Below are 16,698 nucleotides of genomic sequence, written 5' to 3' on the forward strand. Positions count from 1 at the left end.
CCCGGTCTATGCTGCTGCCTCTGGAGCCTTTTGAGAAGGGTAGTATGCCCTAGGCTTTTTCTCTCCCCCCAACCCCCCCCTTTTAAAATGTGTTTAAAAAGAAGTGAATATCCTTCTAAAATAAGTTAAAAATCTTTCTTTGACTTTCCATCTGAGATGTCAAAAGGATTAAATAAATGAAACTTTATTTGACCGGGGAGTTTACCCAGAGACTCAACGACATCTCGGGTCTTTGGCCTTATTCTAATTCCATGGTGGTAATTACCCTTCGTTTCTTTAAGTGCAATAGATTTATTGCCTTAGAGACTATGCACAGTTTGATTGAATTATTCATTTTTTTTTCTTTGGTGTAGACTGCATCTGGGGACTCTGATGTGACGTGTAGATTTTTTTTTCAGGAACAAAGGGAATGTGGAAATGAAAGAGAGAGGGAGAGAGAGGCTGGCAGATGTAATGAGACGCGGTGAAGGTGTACGCAGACTGGCACTCCCACTCCTCCCTTCTGCTCTCACTGCAGCCCTGGGTAACTCGCAGGCTAACACAAACAGCTTTTCTCCCGCAGCCTGCCCTCTGTCACTGTAAGTACATCAGCCTTCTCTTATCAGCATGCAGATTCCAGCCACGCACTCCCCTCGCTCGGCTTTGCACCTTAGACAGCAGAAGCACATTTAGAAATTAACTTTCCTAAGCCAGGAAGAACATGTCTGTAAAACTTATTTTTGATTTATCTTTATTTTTCTTTGAAAAAAGTTCATGCATTTTTACCACTTTTCCCACCTCCTTTGTGGCGGTGCTGCTGCTACTGTCGCCACCGCTGTGGTCTTCCCAACAGGATGACGCGCAGATTCAAATGAAATTTAATGTTATTGTCTAGCCATTTAAAGTCCAGGGACAATGCCTTGTCCTTTTGCAAAATGACGTCTTAAAGAACACAGAGCATTATTCACAGTTTGTTTTTGGCTTTTTGTTGTTGAAACACGAGTTCTGACCTCTTTGAGGTAGAGTCCCAAGGGCACTGTTATTTGGGAGTTTGGGTTATTTGGTTACACCAAACTTAAATGAAGTGCGGTGGGCTACTGAAGTGCTGGTATGTTTGTTATCCCTGTTTAAGGAAAACAATTGCGAAAACTTTTCTCCGTGCTGTAATTAAAGTTTTCAACTTCTTCCTTTTGGCTTTTTATACTCTTTCACTTATTCTTCGTTTCAGTAAAAGTTCTCATTCCCCGTGTTTTGGAAGTAAAGACATTTATATTTGTCCTGTTTATACAGTAGCTATAAAGCCCTTCCTGAAAGAAGTTAGCGACCTTAAGATGTAGATCTGAATCGTTCGCCCGGCCGGTGTAAGGAGACTTCACAGGGAGAATTCGAGGTTTTAACAGTCGTTATGATTTTTGCGTGGGTGCTTTAAATATTAACTTCTTTGGCAGAATTCATTGCGTTGCCCTTCCCAAGTTCAGGCGGACCTTTCTCCAGGAACTGCGCGCGCCTTTCCTTTGCGGGTTCGCGCCTCTTCTCTGGAGGTGCGAGGCCAAACTTAGCAAAGCCGAGTTGCCTTTGCTGGTTGCTGTGCGCAGGGACACCGGGACAGCACGGAGGCAGCGACAGCTGCGACAGGTAAGTTAGCCCCCACGCGTTCGCCCCTCCTTCCCTTCCTGGTTCTCCCATCTCAGCGCCCAGGGTTCTCGCGCCGCGCGGCACTCGGACCCCCAGGGCAAGTGAGCTTGAGTGCGCCTGGATCTGGCGGTAAGGTGCCTGGGTGTCCTCCGCTGCCTGTGGGACTTCTCGGAGCCCTCAGGCCAGTGCGGACCAGGTGGAGAGCCCGGCACTTCAGTCCGCTGCAGCGCTCTCCGCTTCGTCCCTTGCGCTGTACAGTCGTGCCCTAGGCTTGAAAGAGAACCCTTAGGGTGCACCCCCGCCTCCAGGGCCACGTGTCATCCCGTGTACAGCCTGAAGTGCAGTATCGAGACCCCAAACTTTAGTTTCTTAACTTTAGGGATCAGTGTTGTGACCAGCTCCGGGGTTCCGCCTTATCAATCTATTTTGGTATCAGTTTATTAGATAAAATCTAAAGAGAGTTCCTGCCGCTCCAAACCGGAAGGTCCACCGCGGCCCAGTATTAGGGCCTTGGACTCCAGAGATCTTGATAATGTCGCCTTTCCCCTCTTTTAGTCTCCTGCCAGCGGCCTGCATCTGGTTGGTGGGGTCCCCTTTACCCCCCAGATCCCTAATGCCGTGTGATTCAAAGAGATGGATGAGCTGGTGCTTGAAAAGCCAGACTTGTCGCAGCAATTCCGAGGAACCCAGTGGCAGCCCAGCGGTTCCGTCCCAGATGTTTCACCTCTCCCGGTGACTCTTCCGTGAGGATTCAGGCTTTGGGACTGAAACTACCCCCTTAGCTCTCTGCCCAAACTCTGCAGGCATTTAGGACAGGTCGTTCGATTTTGACCTCTTCAAGCTTTGGAGAGTTTTTTTTTTTTTTTTCTTTTGCCCTATGGTTGAGTTCTGGGACAGGCGGCTGAAGAGCACGAGGCTCTGGAACCCAGCGCGGGCCTGGCTTCTCACACTTACAAACCCCCAACTAAAAACAAACCCCAGAAAAGATTTGGCCCAAGTCTAGGCTAGGAACGCTGGTCTGGGTTTGTCCCTTGGGCCTTGGAGGTCAAGGGGCACACCTGGTAGTTCTGGAAGCCTGGGGTGGAAGGAACTGGCCTTCCAGGTACCAGGCATACCAGGCGTTCTCTTTGAGGGCCTCTAGGCTCTGGCCCCAGGGGGCAGCCTTTCCAGTGCTGAAAGTTGCTGTGGGTGGTGGGGACACAAGATTTCTTGTTGGGGGACTAGCTGTCTTCTCAGCCTACAGTCATCAAGTCATTTTAAACTTACAGTCCCCAAGCTCCCAATCCTCAAACATCCTATTTCCTATTGGGGTAGAAGCATCTGGCTATTCCTTCTGCCCCACTAATCCAAGATGTTCATCCACACCCTGGTTTCTTTTTCCTCTCTTGTCTGGAATTCCTATGAAACCAAATGTAAAATACACTTTAAGAAGCCCATATATGACTGACATCTCAGCTTGTTCTATACTTTGTGCTTGCTCACTCTCTCCATTTTCTTTACAGTAAATGTGATCAAGGCAAGGCTTTCTCCCCTTTATCACTTTTATCACTTAATCTGTGGGAAGTCTTGTCCAAAGTCTTGGCAACTTTAGATTGCCATGAATTTTCTGAATTTCTTAGTCATAATTCCCGACCCATCATCCTAGTTCACATCTTCTTTCACAAAGTCCCTGTTTATGAAATGTCTCGACATGGCCATGTCCTATCAGTTTCTGCATAGTAAAGACTTTTCCTCCACAAATCTCTGCAGTAGTTATGCTGCAGGTACATCAGAACCTCTCTTTAAGCTTTTAACCTTGATGTAATTTTGACTCTCCACTGACCTCAGTTTCTGAAATCTAGTCTATTTTTGAGGCCTAGGTTAAGGCAGGCCAGCCTCATGTGGTACACGCTGACTCTAGTTAGCTCTGTGTCTGCTGTTGTCAGAGCCGGTTTTCTCATCTGTTTTAAACTGCATCTCTACTACCTGACACCAGGAGTATTCCCTCCCCTCTCGGTCGCTCAGCTTGTGTGTACTAAGATAAAGTTCCAAGTCTCTGCTCCTTTAGGCCATTCTGTGCCCTTGCAAATCTTATCTATCCTATACATGCATCAAAGAGAATCTTTATGTGTTTTTTTTTTGGGGGGGGGACTTTTATTAATATAATTTCCTACATCTGACTTGTGCATTTCTACATGCCGCCCAGGGTGACAGACACTTTCTTCTTCTTCTACAACTTCCAAGCTACCCCTCTTGAAATTGTATCTTCAAATCTTTTCCTCTACAAAGTTGAGGTGATACACATATATCACCCACCCAATTCCATGTAACACAAACATACCCATATAATAAGTGTGGAATTATTTTATTTATTGTTGTAAAGGTATAGTTTTTTTTTGGTAGTTTGTACATGTTTTTACTGATCATTTTAATCCATAAACTCATAATCCACATGGCCTGCGGAACATTTCCACCTACAGATATTAAGGATCTCCCAATGCCACTTGCCTTTTCTTGTTTTCTTTCAATTCCTCCTCCTCCTCTTGAAATAAATTTCTCTTCCCCCATTGACTGAGGTCCTTCTAAATGGTGTGTTTTCCTTATTTCTGGTGCCTGCATCTCTTCTTTTAAACTCTCTTGACCACTCCTCTTTTTCATTTTCTTTCATTCTTCTTAGTATTCATCCTAATATTCACCCATCTTTCCCTCTTCCTGGTCTGTTTCAGCCCCTGTCCTTCCTCTTCTCTGTATCTCCTGTGACTCACTTTTGTGGTCCACTTCTACATCTCAGTACTTGTTAATATTCAGCCCATTCCTCCACTGTCACATAACTTTTTCAAAACACAAATTACCAGCCCTCCATTTCCCTCTCCCACTTTCCTTCCTCCTGTTCAGTTTGCTTCTTTCTTCCTCTGCAGTTGTCTACCTTTGCCCCACTGCAGCTCGCCTTCCTCTTGACTCCTCCTCCCAGCAGCCCCAGCCCTAATAGTGCTCCTTAGGTCCTTTACGCCTTCCTCAGCCTGTCTCTTTCCCACCCAATACTTGTCCCCATTTCCCCTCTGACCCCAACTCGCTTCATTGTTCCCTTCCAATTCTCTCCCAGTAGTTGCTTCCCAGGCGCCTTCTCCAATTCCAACCTCTGCTCTCGCCGATCTCTGCCCTCTCTCTCCGGTTCTCTCTTGCCTTTGCCTCTCGCTCTCCCCTCCTTCTTCTTCCTCCGGCCCTCCCCCTCCCTCCCAGCTTCCCTGCCTGGCTCGCTGCCTCCCTCGCCTCTTGTCTCATCTTGCCTGTGTTGTCTGGGAGGGGAGCCCTGCCTCCTCTCCCTCGCTCAGATCAATGCCCTGGCCACTCACTTTCTGATGTTGCACGACGGGAAATGCTTTGAATACTTACGACATGGCCGCTCACACTGATTGCCAAGATTGACAGCACTAACCATCGCCTTCACTTGTTTCAAGGGGGAAGCCCCTAGTCACCCCGCTCTGCGCGCACCTCCTGGCACCCCGGCGGCAAACTTCTGCCGGTCAACGCTCCCCCCGCCCGGGGCGGGACACCCCCGCAGACTTGAGTTAACGGGCTGCGCCGGCCGCGGCGCTGGGGGGTTCTGCTCCCTTGCTCCCGGGGCTGTGCTAATTGACCTAGCATCGAGTCCCCTTCCTTAATTTTTTTTTTTTATTTGTATCTTTCCCTTTTTCTTTAATGCCATTTACTCCCGCGGCGCAGCGCACAAGGAGCCCTCCCGTGCGGTACCATCCTGGAGCCCGCCCAGGTAACCGGGACGGAGCGAGCTAACTAGAGAGCGAGGGAGACAGAGCGAGAGCGCGCGGCCCGTTTGTGAGCTACCTGTTGGGGAGCCGGAGGGGGCAGGGGGCAGGCACCCCGGGCCGGGCCGCCGGCCCCCGGTGCCTTCCGCTTCTGCCCTTCCGGGCCGCTCCGGGGTTAGTTTCCCTGAGCCGGGACTGAGGGGCTGGGGTAAGGCAGGCGGAGGGACGAGAGCTGAGCGCGCGGAGCCCTGTGAGGGTGCGGGTTGCCGGAGCGGCGGCTGCCCAGCCCGGGCGGGTTTCCGTACTTGGCTGGGGAGGGGAGAGGGGAGGAGGAGCGGGAGGAGGGCGCTCCGCGGGGCCGACGCAGAGGGGGGGGAGTGGAGGCTGAGAAAGGGGCCCGAGCGACTGTCGCTCGCTGGTGGACGCGCGGATCCCCAGGATGCGTCCCCCTCTCGGAGAGTTGTGCCTTGTTCCGGAGGCGGTGACACATCTGCGTGGCGGGCTTCTGGTTTTCTTGCCACCCCCCCACCCCCAAAATCCACTCCGAGAAAACACATGTTGTAGCTGTAGATAACTGTGCGTAGGACACTAAGGCAAAAAGGGCAAGGGAGAGAGACAGACAACGCAACCTTTGACAACAGAAAGCTGTTATCGCCATCCTAAGTATTCGTCCGGAAATCTGTCCGCCCTTTCGGCCCACCTTATTCCTTCTCCTCCGCCTCCCCGTATAGATATTCTAATCTGTGTAACTGGGAATGATATGAAAAAGAAGTCAGGTGGCTTAGAGAATGAATTTGTAAGTCTCCGTGAAGTTTGAGGTAGGTATTTCATTGAAGTTTGCGCAACTGTGTGATAGAGGAAGCTTGTGTGCCTGCGTGTGTAGTTCTCTCTCTCTCTCTCTCTCTCTTTCTCTCTCTCTCTCTCCTCTCTCTCTCTCTCTGTGCGTGTGTAAGCAAATGCCTGTGTGCTCTGTGAGGGTTCAGAGGGGATCGCTGGGTGGTAATGCCCTCTGTGCCCACAAGAGGGCAGCATCCTGAGGGCTTTGTGAGCGCTGTAGTTCTGGTTATCGCTGCAGGCTTGGGTTTAGAGAAAGTTATACCGAAAGTTTTAAACTGATATCATATCTTATTTCGTGATATTAAAAAAAGAAAGACATAATGAAAGAAAGAGGGGAAAAAAGAGAAGTGAAGAAAGAAGAGAGAGAGAGAAAACAGAAAAACAGGCGACCAGCCTACCCCGAGAGAGTCCTAGTCACACCAAGACTAGGGGGAGGGCTGTTTTAATTGTGGGTTTGGCCGACTGACGACTGGAGTGCCCTCCTCGGCTGTCTTAGTTGTAGCCGGAGGTCATGTAAATCGACCTTAAAAGAATGCATAAGCCATAAATTAAAATAAACCCTCACCCAAGGGCTGATCCATAAGTAGACAATATCCAACCTGGACAAAACGAGCTTTCCTTTACGAACCGACTTAAACCGCATCCCCCCAAAGAATAGAGACTAAATGCAAAGTAAGTTTCCCAGCGAATATTTTGTTTTCTTGAAAAGTGTTGTGTTGATTCGCCGTGTGACTGCGACGCCGCAGTTTTCCGGAGCGCTTCAGTGTTAGCCAGGCTCGGTCGGGGTGCGGGAGGTCGGGAGGACCCGCTGGGTTTCTGTGTTTCTTAACGCTCCCCCCTCCCCACCCCATTTTGGTTTGGAAACTTTGACTATTTGTGGGTTTGACGCTGGCGGAGGGCGGGCGAGAGTCGAGGATCTCCGCAGCGCTCTCTTACGGGGTGAAGTTTAGCGCGAGGAGTTCATAAAGAAAACCCGGGTCGCTAGAAAACCCGGTCGCTCCCTTCTCCCACCCTCATCCCACCGCCTCTCTGCCGTAACTTTCTCGGGACCCTGCGCGAGTCGCCTCCACTTCTCTCGGCTCTCGCCCTTCCTCCCCCTCCCCCATTTTTGGACGTGACTTTTTATGATCTTTTTAGGAATAAACAAACCGAACTCCAAGACAGTCTGAAACCAAGTGCTAATCTGTGGTCCTCTTTGCTCCGGACGCTAGGGCAGAAGTGCGGGGCTGGCGGGGGGCGTGTGTGAGCGGCCGCCCAGCCTTGCCCCGCGCGGGCTCGGCCTGGGAGTCCGCGGGCCCGGCGCACGGTCGCCGGCGCGTACCTTCCCCGCCCCGCGCTCTCCCACCCCGCGTCCCTGAGCCCAGCCGGCGCCCTCCGTCCTCCTCGGCTCCCTGCCCGGGCCCCTGCCGCCCGCCGACCGGCCGAGATCCGCCGCTCTGGGGCTCGGCCCAGGCCCAGGGGCGGTGCTGCCACCCGCCCGGGGTCCAGACCGAGCCTGGTCGCTCCCGGGGGAGCTGCTTTCTTGCTTCTCCCTTAAAGGGCCCGTCAGAGAAGGGAAGGGGCTTGTGCGAAGGCTGCTGGGCTTGTGTTCCGGCTCCAGGAGGAGCGGCCCGCGGCTGGGGAGGCTAGATTAGCTCCGTTTCCCGGGCGCTCCGCGGAGCTTTCAGATAAAAAGAATTGGTGTGTTCCGAGCAGATAAAAGGTGGTTGTTGCCGGCATGTTTTGAGTTTTATTTAAGCTCTCTTAGGCTGTGCAAGTTTGAAAAGGTTTGTTGGTATGAATTGCCAGATATTGAATGCTGCCCCTATTTGGGCACTAAAAATAAGTCTTCGACTGTGCTGGCGGGGCTGGGCTGTTAGCGAGATGGGCTGTCCCCGGCTTCTTCTCTGTGTGTGACCTCCTTTGAGGGCCATGCTTGAAGTTTCGGTCTCGAGATGGCCCGAAGCCGTCGCTGCGGCAAACTGGGCTGGGCTCCGGACCTCCCGCTGCACTGTCAATGGGGCGCTCGGGTGACGTCCCTGTCCCGGGCGCTTGACCCCGGCGCGCACTCCTGCGGCCGGGCTTTTGGCCCTGGCCGGGTGGCCCAGACAACAGTCCAGTGGAGTCGTGAGGCGAGAGCGCCCTTCTCCCCCGCCTCCCCAGGGTCTCCTGTTTCTGCCCTTTATAGTCACATGCCCAGGTTTTCCCCCCCGGTCCAGAGGAGAACAGATACAGCCCCGCCCAGTCTATTTCTAGGAGGTGGGTTTGGTGAATAAAAAGGTCAAGTGGTTGGGTCTGCAAGTCGGTCCATGGCGAGGGGGGACAGGACCGACACCTGGCAAGGACCGCCCCGCCTGTCCCCCCCACTCTGGCCGGTCCGCCCGCCCACAGCTGGCCTCCCCAGGCCACATTCTTGCACTAAGTGCGAGAGGCTGTGGGAACAGCAATCCTGAACCGGCCAAGAGCCGGCGAAGCTGATCCCGCGATGGCATTTTGTTTTGAACAGTTGCTGGGGTTGACGTTTCCTCATAAGGTAAGGTGTCACTGGACGGTCGGCTGCCCAAATGCCACATGTATAATTAGCTTGCCCACTCAGCACCTCATCCCCGAGGCCCATAGGCACGGGCTTGGCGGACTTGATCCACTCAAATCTGTTCCGGGCTACGTACAGGATTCCCGAGGGAAGGCCGAACAGACCCGGACAGCCCTGGGAGGCCCTGGCTCCAGGGAAGACTATGACAGAGTAGTCTTGTCTTTGATTTCTCTCGCTTTCTCCCCCATCTCTTCCTGTTTCCTCTCTTTTTTTCGGCTGAGGAGGAACTACTGGTTGGAGGGGTAGATGGGACACCAGCAGCAGGCTACAGACCGAATGAGGAAAGGGGATGTGGAGTCAGATCTGGCAGTATAGTCTTTTCCACACCCCGCCCAAAGGGGAGGTCTGCTCGTGCCCCTCTATCTGCACTAATCCAGGAGGACCAGCCCGGGCTTGACATTGTATCCTGGCTTGGGTAGGGGCTCCAGGCTTCTAGTTTGGACTGTTCCCCTGGCTGTGTGCTCCCTCCCACCCGCCACCCTGGAGGTCTGAGAGTTTATGTGCCCTGATTTGCAGCTTCAGTTTTCCCCCTTCAGGCCTAGCCGCTTGAGGCTGCTAGTGTTCACTGTGGGGCAAGCCTGGAAAGATGTGCAGTATCACTCTTGTTCAGCCTGGGGCTCTTAGGAGCAGTGCCTTGTTTTCTCTGTACCCAGAGTGGTGCTTGAACTTACCACCTACCTTCCCAGAGCCCAGTCTCAGGTCAGCTTTAGCCTGCACTCTGGTGGAGACCAGATTTCTATAGCCATGAACATGACCTTCCCGCTTTCACCCTGTGCAGTAAGGTGGAATTCAACACTCAGCATTAGGCACTTTCACCAGTCTCCCTCCTCCCCTTGTTTCTAGGCCACTCAGTTATGCCTGCTACCTACTAGAAGATTCTCTTTATTTTTAAAACAAGTGGGCAAACATCCTAAATCTTCCACAAGTTAGTGGGATACTGTTAGGTTTTCTATGGCAGCAAGAGTGCACCTGTCTGGCAGGAGGTGGGGGACACAGTGTATTTAGTTGCATATGCTTTTTATTGAACCAGTGAAACATTTCATTTTCTTTTAGTAGGGGAAAACTTATGACTGAATTTTAAAGAACTCCACCAGATCATAAATGAGTTATCTATATGCTTTTGAGAGTATCTTCCTGAATACACATTTGTGAGCACATGGGTAGTAGGCCAAATGACATGTAGATTTTTTTCTTCTACGTTTTTGAAAACCTTATAAATGAAGAGGGATTATTCCCTATTCCAAAACAACATCAAGAATAAGAGCAAGAACAACAGAAAACAGCTGAAAAAAAAAATCCTTCAAACTCTGAAAATAAGCAAGCATGTACCACACATATTAGATGTAGTTTAAGACCAAAGGCAGTAAGTAACCAGGGTCCAGACAAGTGATAGATCATTAATTCCTAAGGCAAACTGACATTCCCTGTTGCTTTTCTCAGGTACTACCAACACCTCCTTTCTCCTCTGCTCTCCCACCACATTCCTTTATTTATAGACGCAAAACTAGATGGTTTTTAAAATTTATTGTTTATCCTGCTTATTGTTGTTCTTAGTTTTTAGAAGTAATGGCAAGGAAGTTTCTTTGGGTGTACACGTATCTTTTAAAAAGCAAAAATATTTATGAGTTTATTATTACGGAACATGATATAAACTCTTATAATAGTATATTGTGTAACTACAACACTCAACATTATACTATAAAGAAAGAAAAATGTAAAAAATATTAAGTAATAAAGCGGTATCAGTGTCTATACCTTACACTGATTCTATAATGCATTCACTAACTGAATACCTAGAAGAGATGACATTCAGTAGGAATATTATACTGTCTATTGGACATTTTTTCTTTAGTAGCAGAAAGCAGCAGATTTTTTTTCAGTAAGGGAAAAGCATACATTTGAAATATGTTAGCATACCTAGCAAATGTTTCTTTTATAGGGCTTTAAAGTATATTACTTTAAATACATATGTGATAAATTTTCTGGACACTATTGAGATTTTATGTCTGTTTCTATTTGACTTTTAGGAATTATTGGGTTGTTGATCATTGATGAAATTGCTACACATCTTATATTGAAGAAATTGGTGATGTTTTAAATAATTCGCTTTCAATTAGTATAATAGGTACTGGAATAAATGAATTTTCTTTTAACAAGGTTTAATAAAGGGCTTTAGCCCTTTCAATATTTTCTGTACTTTTCAGTTTTGTTAGATTATATATCTAAGTTTGAAAGGATTCTCTTATGAGAGAATTCATGTATACTTTTTCACTATTTACAAACTGCGTTATATAAAAGAGTAGTACAATACAACAAAAATTTGATTGATCTCAGAGCTATTTACTTAAATATAGTTTAGGGGTGCATATATATCAATTGATGTTTTTGAAGTCAAGTGAAACATTCCATCCAGCTAATGTGTCTGAGAGTACCATATCAGGCACAGACAGGTACTAGAAATGATAAAACACAGATAACATACAGCAAGATGATTCACAGATGGGACATATTATCTGCTGTCATGAAGTTAGATGGGTCATATTCCTGTTCTTTAAAAATTAATGTAGGTTATTTCAGAATTATCAAGTTATGTGCATATGTGAGAACAGATTTTAATATAGAAATTTGGTAATAAGTAAACAAATATTCATTGCCTTTTAGAGGAAGAAATAGACCAGCTTTGCATTTGAATTGTTTCTTGTTTAAGGAATATGGCTCTCCCCTATTATTTTTTTCCTAAAAAGAAAATCATATATTGAGCATTCTATGTCTTTATCCTAACTTCACATCTTCTACTGATTAGATTATATTCTGAATCTCAACATACTCAAGTGAAAAAAAAAAAACCAAACTGGCACTCTAGTAGAGCCTATGAAAAGGAATTTTTATTAAATGGAAACACATTTTAAACATATAGCATATCCTTTTTGCTTGATATTATTCATTTGTCATCTGAGAACTAATTGTTTTGATAAGAGTTAGAAACTTTCATCATCTTCTCTTTATATATTCATTATTCATTTATAGGAAGTGTTTTTATTTTCCTTGTTCTGTGGAAGAGGGTAAAAGCTTTTTAGGTAATTGTTTTATTTAGACATTTAGTCAAACTGTAAATAGTTTTAAATTTGTGTGTGGTTTTTTATAGAGCTTTTTAAGTTTTAAGTATCCATTGTCATAATTAGGATAAATCAGCTGAAGAATGTGAGTGGAGGCTGTAAGATGGAATATCATTTAAATCTACTACAGATTCTCTCACCTCCAAAAAAAGGTACTGGTCTGTTTTTCCTCAAATCTGTGGTAGTCTCAAAAAAAGGGAACATGAAATCCTAAAACCTCAGAGAAGCAGTATCGATTCAGTTCGTAACTGTAAATCCTTCATATCGTTGCTCAAAATATCCAACTTTACACCAATATTAGCCATTCTTTTTATAGTGACACCATGCTTAGTAAAAAACTTCTAAGCACTGAGGTCAGGTGTTGAGATTGGATTCTAGTTTATTTTTTATGAATCAGATAAAGATTTCTGTGCATGAGACCATATGTGAAGATGAGAGAACAAGAACATTTCCATATCAAAGGCAATATATCTGAGGCTGCATGGTAATTAAAATGCAGTGGTTTGGACTCTGTGCACTAGCACTTAAGCAGAGCATTGCCGGGACCTTGTGCATCATGCAGGCGGTTGCCTCTTGCATACTTCTTGAAATACACTTATAATTTTGTACAAACATTTATGCCAGTCCACACTTTTCTGTAGATAATTTGTATTTCATCCAAACCATTCAAAGTAGAAGTTATTTTTTGAGCTACCCTCTCATTATGGCTTTTGTGCATCAACTATTTTTATGCTAGTTGTTTGTATTTCCTTTTACCAGAATGATGCCTTGTTTATATTCAGAATCTCTTCTTGCTCCTTTAAGACCCCTTGTGTATCTCTCATATTTTACTATTCACTCAAAAAACGTTCATCTTTAGGAATGATGTGAATTATTTTCTGAGTCTAATTGTAGATGCTGTAATTTATTATAAACTAGTACATTAAAAAATCAAAAGTCCAGTTATTTCTACTTTATAATACTGATATGTTCAGTAAACCTCCCTAACCTACACAGTATGTAATATTTGAAAAAAATTCCTTTTTAAAATGTTTAAAGAATTCCAAAATGTTCTTCCTTACCTTTTAATGGCATAAAAATGTGTAGTGGCATTTTCTTTTGTACTACTTCAACTGAAAAACAATCTTTTAGAATATCTTCATATTTAGGAGTTATCTTTTTGCATTTATAGGGAGTTGTTTGGCTTTATTTGTAAAGAACTGGGCTAGTATCTTAACCGGTAATTATTTGGGGATTGAATGGTGAAATCAGAAAAATCTAACAATTGGTTGTCCAATGTTGTATATATTTCAGAAAATTTTGCATCCTTGGTAACTAGCTTGAATTTGCTGCTCTGTAATTTTCTAGATTTTCTATTTCCATATTTACTCTTTCTCTATGTACATTCTCCTCTGGCACATGTAGGAAGGAATTCGCTGGTATATTTTATTTAGTAAGCTCCCCTGGTTTATAAAGCTTTTAAAGATTTCTTTGGATTGAAGCACCATGTATTGAAGAAGCCTAATGTGATATTGTGAAATTCTTTAAGAGTTTTTGTGTTTTAAACTATTTTGAATCAAAATTACTGAAGTATATTGATTTGGTGCTTTTCAATGATGACATGTATAAATAAGCACAATAAATATAAGGTAAATTCAAAGTACGTTCTGTGATATGCATATTAGCATCGATGCAAACATTCTGTATTCTCTCATTTCAAGTTCTCCCTTGATCTCTTTCTTCTCTGAAAATCTCACAAGATAACCCTTTACATGATCTATTATCCCTACTACCTTCAATAATTTGTTGTTTCTAGTCATCTTAAAGAGATGAATTGAATTGTCTATCTTTAATATATCCATTCAAATGCAAAAAGGGACGTTAGTGCTGTTTGTGATTTTGACTTCATTGAGCACAATCTCTTCTCTTCTTTGAAAAGTAGTTCTTTAAAATTAGACAAAGAAAATTAAAGATGCTTTACTTTCTACTACTACACAGGCACAATATATGAAAAAAAGAAAATGTGACAGATTTTCTTTTTAAAATAAGGAGCATAGGTTTCAAATGGAACTCATTCTGAAACATAGGGATTGCAAATATTTCCTTTCATACTTTAGATGAAGTTACAAATAGAACATTGGGTAACATGATTGAGCACTTACTAAGTTCTAGGCACCCTGAAGGGCATTTTTGAAGTCACAAGTCTGTTTTTTTTAAGGATTTTCCTTTCTGTTGAAGATTTTTATATTTGGTAGGTGGGGAAACTTAGCTGAAGTTGTCATGTTGCTAAACAGGTCGTTGGTAGAGCTGGAGAAGAATGCTCCTAACTAGGAGAGAATAATTCATCATTCTTTCTTGGGAAAGAATATCAAATGGCAGGAATATTGTTATTTTCTCAGAAATAATCTCTAGCTATCTCCATGGGCATTGAACCTTCTATTTAGAAGGCAACTGCCCCATCCACCCCCACCCCCCGCCCCCAATATATCCATGGTGTAATCCCTAACCCTCCATGTCTTCATCTCTAAAATGGGAGTAATAATATCTACACCATAGGATTATTGTGAAGATTAAATGAGATAAATGAATGTAAAGCACGAAGCTCAGGGCTTGGTATAAAGTAAATATTTAATACCTGTTGAAATGACTAGTGAAGTGGTACTGTGCTTATAATTATACAGATCAGGCTTTCCATTTCAGCTTCACTATATACTTGCTATGAAATCTTTGGTGAGTTACATAATCTGTTTCTTTTACTCTTATATGAAATACAGACAGCAATATGTGCTCCTTCCTTTCTTCCCTAGAAAGAAGAATTCATTAGTAGTCCGGCAGACTTGCGATAATTGTAGAGTATGGATGTTCTGGTCTCAAATTTGAGAAAATTCCAATTCTAAGGACTACAAGAGATTTTGAAAGGTCATTTCACCTGTCATCCTGCATCCTCCATGGGTGTATTGGTCACCTTTTCTCCATTCTAATCAGTTAAGAAACTATTTTGAAAGCCTGCAAAAGGGTGCCTGGGTGGCTCAATCCGTTGAGCATCCCAACTCTTGGTTTCAGCTTAGGTCATGATCTCACAGTTCAGGAGATTAAGCCCCGCATCAGGCTCTGTGCTCATAGCATGGAGCCTACTTGGGATTCTCTCTCTCCCTCTTTCTCTGCCCATCCCCTGCTTGCCTGTGCACACATGCTCACTCTCTCTTTCTCTCTCTGTCAAAATAAATACATAAGCTTTAGAAAAAAATTGAAAGCCTGCAACGAATGAGATTTTATAATCTTTGTGTACTTCAGTAATTAACATCAAGTTCTTTGGTCAAATATACACATCTTAATCTGCTTTCTTTTGGTTTCACTTAAAGAAAAAAAACAGGGGCGCCTGGGTGGCGCAGTCGGTTAAGCGTCCGGCTTCAGCCAGGTCACGATCTCGCGGTCCGTGAGTTCGAGCCCCGCGTCAGGCTCTGGGCTGATGGCTCGGAGCCTGGAGCCTGTTTCTGATTCTGTGTCTCCCTCTCTCTCTGCCCCTCCCCCGTTCATGCTCTGTCTCTCTCTGTCCCAAAAATAAATAAAAACGTTGAAAAAAAATTAAAAAAAAAAGAAAAAAAAAAACCAGAAACATATATTCTTCATTTTAATGATGAATTTTAAAGACCTGCATGGGAGAAAACCACAATTAAGCTTTGAATTTTTTTAATTTTTTGAATCTTTCCTCAAAAGTCTTATTTCCTAAACTAGCTGTATGACCTTGGAAATGTTAACCAACCTTTTTAAGTCTTGATTTCCTAATTTTTAAAATGGGATTGTGATACAATTTATCAGATGATAGGGTTGTTGGGAAGATTCGGTTTGAAGATACTGTGCATAGAATTTCATAGAACAGTTCTGGACATTGGTGTTAGGAATACTTGAGAATAATTATTATTTCCAGAGACAAACCATGCTGCATTTTCCATACACCAATGTATAAATGAATAATATATTACTGATCAGAAGTGTTAAATATCAGTTATATATTCTGATTAGTAAAAATTAGAAGTTGATTTACACAGTAAGTATGGCTGGTTTTATAGGCAACTCTCTGAAAATATGGGTGGGGCTCATGAAGAAAGATTAATGAAAGGATCCTTGGCTGGAAAAAGGTGGGAACCATTTGATTACATGATTTCAATGATGCAAATGCAGTGAGGAGAGGAGGTGTGAATATAGGTAATTCTATGCAGTGCGCTAGTTATAATGGAGGTAGGTGTAAGAGCAGAAGTACGTATGTCAAGGAAAGCTTCTAGTAGGAGGTGGCCTTTGAGCTGTGACTTAAAGGATGATCAAGAAGAGATTATTTGAAGTAATATCCTGAGGAGCATTGGACGTGGGGGAAACATTTTATATCGTTATTAACTATTTTATAGGTCTGACACTGAAAAGTCTTGTATTTGTGTCTTTGTGACTCCTAGAAAGGCCAGGTGTGTCGTGAATGTGATGTAGCCATCACAGGGCTACACTGCTACACTTCTCTTTCTTAGTTCAGTTTTATTGTCAGGGACATTGTGAGTACCTTTTGAGGTACAGAGGAATTTTTCACATTACTACTTTCCTTCAAATATGTCAACTAAGTATTAAAATTAAAGTAGATGTCTTATTAATATATGAATTTGTGATCTGTACTATGAGTTAATAAAATCTTATATCTTGTACTATAAAAAAACTTTTGTTTTTCTCAGTTGGCAAGGAATGGTCTTAGAGAAAGGCCAATATCTGGAAATTTTAAATCTGTGTGTTGCTTCTGAGTTTATTGGTTACAGGTCTTTAGGTACCTCACATTTGTAATTAAGTTTTTCTATCT

The 16,698-nt window shown here is 44.4% G+C and overlaps 1 protein-coding gene across 4 annotated transcripts in view; it reads left to right on the top strand.

The window, feature by feature from the left end:
* Positions 1-398: 398 nt before the first annotated feature.
* SOX6 (SRY-box transcription factor 6) overlaps positions 399-16,698 on the top strand; it is a 626,712-nt gene continuing 610,412 nt past the window's right edge. For 2 of the 4 annotated variants that reach the window (XM_040495726.1, XM_040495729.1), the window contains exon 1: positions 399-578. The gene's annotated coding sequence lies outside the window, so the exon portion shown is untranslated. Of the gene's footprint in view, positions 579-4,289; positions 5,363-5,874; positions 6,176-16,698 lie in introns of those variants that run through there. The other 2 variants (XM_040495727.1, XM_040495728.1) reach the window with 2 other exon arrangements.

Source organism: Herpailurus yagouaroundi, unplaced genomic scaffold (assembly GCF_014898765.1).
Source record: "Herpailurus yagouaroundi ecotype Mexico unplaced genomic scaffold, PumYag 187, whole genome shotgun sequence".
In the NCBI taxonomy this organism is placed as follows: domain Eukaryota; kingdom Metazoa; phylum Chordata; class Mammalia; order Carnivora; family Felidae; genus Herpailurus; species Herpailurus yagouaroundi.